This window comes from Orycteropus afer, unplaced genomic scaffold (genome assembly GCF_000298275.1).
Source record: "Orycteropus afer afer isolate SDZICR_OR568_19922 unplaced genomic scaffold, OryAfe1.0 scaffold00169, whole genome shotgun sequence".
Taxonomy (NCBI): Eukaryota; Metazoa; Chordata; class Mammalia; order Tubulidentata; family Orycteropodidae; genus Orycteropus; species Orycteropus afer.
The window spans coordinates 1,830,167-1,836,430 of NW_006921756.1; the positions used below are offsets into that span (position 1 = coordinate 1,830,167).

The 6,264-nt window shown below is 41.8% G+C and overlaps 1 protein-coding gene across 1 annotated transcript in view; it reads right to left on the minus strand.

The window, feature by feature from the left end:
• The window catches only part of LOC103201916 (phosphatidylinositol 3-kinase regulatory subunit gamma), a 379,666-nt gene that overhangs the window by 351,511 nt on the left and 21,891 nt on the right, over positions 1 to 6,264 (minus strand). The window lies entirely within an intron of this gene.

A 6,264-nucleotide genomic window follows, 5' to 3' on the forward strand; every position in this document is an offset into this window, starting at 1 on the left:
CTGTCAATATACTGCTGCAAACGTTTCTGAATTATCTTCAGTAAGATCTTACTTGCATGCGATATTAATGATATTGTTCTATAATTTCCACATTCTGTGGTGATCCCACAGAATGTAGAAATTATAGTACAGCTGACTAGAGGTACTCAAACACTGTTAGTAGCAACTAGACTCACTCTTTGTCTTTCGTCTGATGTTTCCCCAGGTGGTGACAAAGCTTCCAGCAGCTTTCAAGTCCTACATTCACCCAGGTTAGCAACTCCAGCAGAGTATAAATTTCTCCATAGAGTTGCAGAAAAATTCTGAGGATTGAGTCTCACTGGCCTAACTTGAGTCAAATGCTCATCCTTGAATGAATCAATGAGTTAAGTTATTTATACATGTAGAATGTTTTAATTGGCTGGGCCTGGGTCATGTGGCCACCCCTGGAAGCAGGATGTGGGGTCAGCTGCCCCCAAGGCACATATGTTGAGGGGCAGCTCTGTAAAGAAAATCTGGACAGACAAAAAACATATTCACTACTCTTGAAAAGCCATTGCTCATATGGCTCCATAGTCTAGGCAAATATATGAATGAATAAATAACACTTCCAGATAAATTCAAATGACCAATCACTTTCTCCAGCAACTTTTAGAAAGTAACAGGGGCTTCTGAACCCTCATCTCTTCAAACTGGTAGACCTACACAAGACAGATAAAATCCACCCTGTTTATGTCCTCTGTAGCCATAGGGATTTAACACCTGCTCTGACTTCCAGTTCTGGAAACCACTAACTCCATAGGAAGTGGCTAAACCATCCTGTACATGGAACACAGTGTACTTGTCTATTTTAGAATGTCTATACAAAGCCAAAAAATCCACACAAATCCAGATCTTACCTGATTTTTTTTTTTTGTCTTCACTATCACAACAGGGAATCTATGGGATGTGGAACCTGGAGATGATGCAGTTAATCAGTAGCTCTTTAAGGTGATCCCAAAAATCATTGTTTTCTTAGTTGTTGGGCCCGTGGGCTCGGGACTATGGTCACAGAGGACATCAAGCTCAACTGGCATAACATACTACACAAAAACATTGTTCTATATCCTACTTTGGTAAGTAGCAACCAGGGTCTAAAAAGCTTGAAAACAGCCTTCTAAGATGCAACAATTGGTGTCTCCTCATCTGGAGCAAAGAAGAATGAAGAAAATCAAAAACACATGGAAACTACTGGACCCTGCAAACCTCAGACTACAAGACCCTGACACCAGAAGAACTACATGGTGCCTGGCTACCAATGTCAAGTAGTCGAAAAGGGATCAAAATAGGAGATCCTGGATAGAGTGGGAGAAAAGTGTGGAACAAAACTCAATATCATTAAAAAAAAAGAAAAAAAAAAAAAAGACCAGGCTTACTGGTCTGATAGAGACTGGTGAAATCCATGAGCCTATGGCCTCTAGTCACCTTTCAGGGCCTGGAATTGAACTCACTCCCATGGCTTCCAGCCAAACAATAGACAGATGTATAAGGTGAACATTAACACCAGGTAGGTTCACACTTTAGAACAATCAACCATGGCAGATCAGAAGGGCAGTATTTGCACAGAGAGATAGTTCAGAGGGCAGGAATGAATTAGTAAAGGAGGACACAGGGAAAAGGTAACCATAGAGAGGAAGTAAGTAGGAAGAGAGCTGTTAGATTTTGGGCATCACAATCAATGTCATGAAACAAAACGTATATGAACTATTGTATGGAAAATGAGTTTGCTCTGTAAACTTTCACCCAAATCACAATTAAAAGGAAAAAAAAAAAAAAATCATTGCTCTCAGACAATACAAACTTCTTGCACCATTTTCTAAAGGATCTGGGTCTACAACTTCTATGCTGCTTACCTAAGCCCACTCACATCCCACTTCTAAAGAAACTACTCCTAGTTTGGTCCTTTCATAACACCTTCTCATACCACTCTTTGTATTTTGAAGAGTCCCCAAATTAAAGCTTTAAAAGTTAGAAGACCCAGAGTAGAAGCAGAGAGGATGAAAATTTTGGGCTCTTTCTGCCTTAATTTTCCTGTAGCTTCAATACTTGGAACAAGGATGAGAATATTCAGATGATTATATGCTCCTGCACACTTTGGGTAAACACATTAAAGAGTCTAGACTCTGTCCCCACCAATGTACCTACCTCTCCTGAAAACTGCCAGAGTCCAACATAAAACCACAGATTTTTCACCTTTCTTCATCTGCACAAGCCCTGTTGGAAATTCAAGCCTCACAATTGGGACTCAAACTACATCTGATCTATTCTATTGTTGTGCTAAGAGGTGGTTTGAGTGTTTGCAGCTTGGGAACCCATAATCAAGTACTGCTTCAAAACCAAAAAACCAAACTCACTGCCATGGAGTCATTTCTGACTCATAGCAACCCCCATTGGGTTTCCAAGGCTGTAAATCTTTACAGAAGTAGATTGCCCCATCTGCCTTCCACAGAGTGGCTGGTGGGTTTGAACTGATGACCTTCTGGCAGTCAAGTGCCTTATCCATTGTGCCACCAGAGCTCTTAAGTACTGCTTCAAAAAAAAACCAAACTCACTGCCATGGAGTCAGATCAGTTTCACAGCGACCCCTCCTTGGGTTTCAGAGGCAGTATCGCTATGGAAATAGATTGCCCAATCTTCCTTCTGAGGAGTGGCTGGTGGCTTTGAACCTCCAGCCTTCTAGTTAGCAGTCAAATGCCTTAGGCACTATGCCACCCAGAGCTCCTAAGTACTCCTTAGGACTCTTTTTTTCTGGATATCCCTACTCCTTGGTTTCTTCCTCTACAAAACATAGTCGGACTGTTCACCTAGCTGAGGCCTCCTCTTGAGTGAGTTGAAGACAGATCAAGCTCTAGGACCTCAATGATTCTGGTGGTAATTGGAGCTATTTTCATATATGAGAACATCTAATCATATTCAACCCACCAGCCACTCCTCGGAAGGAAGGTTGGGCAATCCTACTTCCGTAGTGATACTGCCTCAGAAACCCAAGGAGGGGTCGCTATGAGTCGGGGCCGACTCGACGGCACATAACAACAACAACAACAATCATATTCAAATTGCAACTGTTTCCTGACATCTCTCAGGGACTTCAGACTAGCTAACATTTTTAGCCAATGAGTCATGCTGTGTTCTCTTTCCTCCTGAATACCTTTCTAGGTCCTTTTTATCTGCGTAAGGACATAATAAGTTTGCACAGTCTCTTAAACCTCAGATTGTCACAGTTCTTTTATATCCCACAATTTATGGAGGTTTCTAGAAGTCTACATCCACTTCCATATGCCAATTTTCTAATAGTCATTGTCTTAAACATTGACTGGCTTTATTTCTACAGATAGTGATGTGCCCATGGTATAGACATTAACTTCAAGAAGATTCATAAAAATCCCAGGTGCTACCCCCCAAAATATAACCCACATGTCCCCAACTTCATTTGCTAATACCTACCAAATGAGAGTATACTCTTTTCCTCCTCCTCCTCCTCCTTCTTCTTCCTATTCTTCTTCATCCTCCTCCTCCTCCTTCCCCTCCTCCTCCTCCTTCTCCTCCCCCTCCTCCCCTTCTTCTTCTCCTTCTCCTTCTCCTTCTCCTTCTTCTCCTTCTTCTTCTTCTTCTAACTTTTTATTGTGATTTGGGTGAAATTTTACAAAGTAGATTCATTTTACATTCAATAGTTCATACACATTATGTTTTGTGGCACTGATCACATTTTGTGCAGTTTAACAGCTCTCCTCCCACTTCCTCCCTGTGGTTACCTTTTTTCCCTGTGTCCTTCTTGCCTATGTATTCCTGCCTCCCTACCTGGAAGAATTCCCCTTGAAACCAAGAATGGCCAAACTTCATCTCACCTACTTGTTGTCCAAAGGGACCATTCCCCAGAAAAGGATATTATGTTTGGTAAAGTGGAGGGTCAGTGAAAAAGGGGAAGACCCTCAACAAGATGGACTGACACAGTGACTAGAATGATGGGCTCAGATATAGTAAGAATTGTGAGGATGGTGCATAACTGGGCAGTGTTTCATTCTGTTGAACATAGGGTTGCTATGAGTCAGAGCCAACTTGAAGGCACCTAACAACGACAGCAACCTTTTTCTCTATGCAGATGATACCCTTCTGATCTTCCATCGTCAATTTTCTAGTTCTGCTAGTAGGCCTGTCTGTTGCCTGGCTAAGAGTTAAGCCACAGGAGTCAGTTCAATTCCAGATCCAAAGGGTGACTTGGAGGCCATAATCTCAGGAGTTTCACCAGTCTCTACCTGACCAGTAAACCTGGTCTTTCTTTATTTCCACATTTTTTCAGCCACTCTACCCAGGATCTCCAATTTTAATCCCTTTCCTAGGAGCTCTGGTAGCATAGTGCCTAAGGCACTTGACTGCTAACCAGAAGGCTAGCGGTTCAAACCCACCAGCCACTCCTTGGAAGGAATGTTGGGCAATCTACTTCCGTAGTGATACTGCCCCAGCAACCTAAGGAGGGGTTGCTATGAGTCAGGTCCAACTCGACAGCACATTAAGAACAACAACAACAGTGGTTGGCACTGGTAGCCAGGTGAGAGTGTACTCTTTAATAGCCCTTTTTACACTCACTTACCTGTTTATAGAAATTAACCCTACCTCAATGTGTCTCTCAACTATTTCTGAGAGTTCAGGGTCTCTTAAATCCTTGGAATAAGTCCTTCAATTACTAGTCATCTTACCACCATACTACTTTTCCAGCTTCTGTAGCAGATGACTCCAGGAGTTTGCAACTCTTGGGAGCACAATCATCTCCAATAGTGACCACCAACAGTAGCCCACTATGGCCTCTGAGAGGGACATGGAATTCTTTGAGTCCCAAAAGCCTGTCCTGATGCTTCCACCTCTGATGGTGGGGCTAGAACCCATGCTTTTCCCACTTGAGGCTGTTGTGACTTACAAGTACCATCCTGATGCTACCTGCCTTCTTTGTTCTTTCCTTCCTATTATGTTAATTACCTAAAGTCTGGGTTATAAAGCTTTATGTATTCCTTAACATCTTATTAGAATTGGATATGGGGTTAAGGAAGAAGGAAAGAAGGAAAAACCAGGGCTACTCCCCTCCAACTCACTTCTCACAGAGAGTGTATCATCACTACTTTGCAATTATTTCTTCCCATGTGTCTTCCCCTTTAGACCACAAACTCCTTATGTACCACAGTGCATGATTTATTTTAGGCTCCGAGTCAATGCTTATTGAGTGGTATACCATGATAGCTGTATATACAAAGTACTATGAGACTGTAGAAGAAAACACAATTAACTTTTGCTGGACAGGATGGGAAAAGCAGAATAAAATACATGATATTTATGGCTTGGTCTTAAAGGATAAATAGAATTCACTAAGAAGATGAGGAAAAAGTTAGATACAGGCTAAGCTAATATAATAAAAAAAACCAAAACCAAACTCACTGCCGTGGAGTCCAACCCAATTCATAGCAACCCCTCCTTGGGTTTCTGAGGCGGTATCACTACTAAAGTAGATTGCCCAATCTTCCTTCCAAGGAGTGGCTGATGGGTTTGAACCACCAGCCTTCTGATTAGCAGTCAAATACCTCAGGCACTATGCTCAGGAAACCCAAAATATAGTGTCAAACAAGACAGAAGTTTGCTTTTCTCTCATGTAACAGTCCAGAGATAGGCAGGTAATTAGTAGAAACCTATGTCTATATGCTTTGCAAAAACTCAGGGAAATTCTATTACTAAACAAAAAGATGATGGATACTGCCACATATTCCAATTTAAGAGAATAGCCTCTGAAAAACTAATGAGAATAAAAAGGAATCCCTTGTTTGGAGAACAGAAAAGTTCAGAATGCCTAGAAGATAGAGTGTGAGGGGATACAACTAGTGGGAAATGAATGTAGGCCTGATTATAACAATCTCCGGTATATCTTATCTCTCACTTCATCTCATATCCACCCCCACACCCACACCCACCCATTTATACACACCAGCTTTGACCTTTCATCTGTCAAGATTAGATGGGCCTCAGGGCCTTTATACCTGCTGTTCAATCTATGTAGAATATAATTTCCTCCAGATAGACACTATCAATGCCTCCTTCCCTTTATTCAGTATCAGCTCAAATGTCACCTCTTTAAAGTCACCTCCCTGACAATGCTAGCCAAAGCAGCCCTCTCTATGTCGACTTTTATTCCATACCCTATTTTAATTTCTAGGAACTCTGGTAGCATAGTGGCTATGGCACTTGACTGCTAACCAGAAGGCTGGC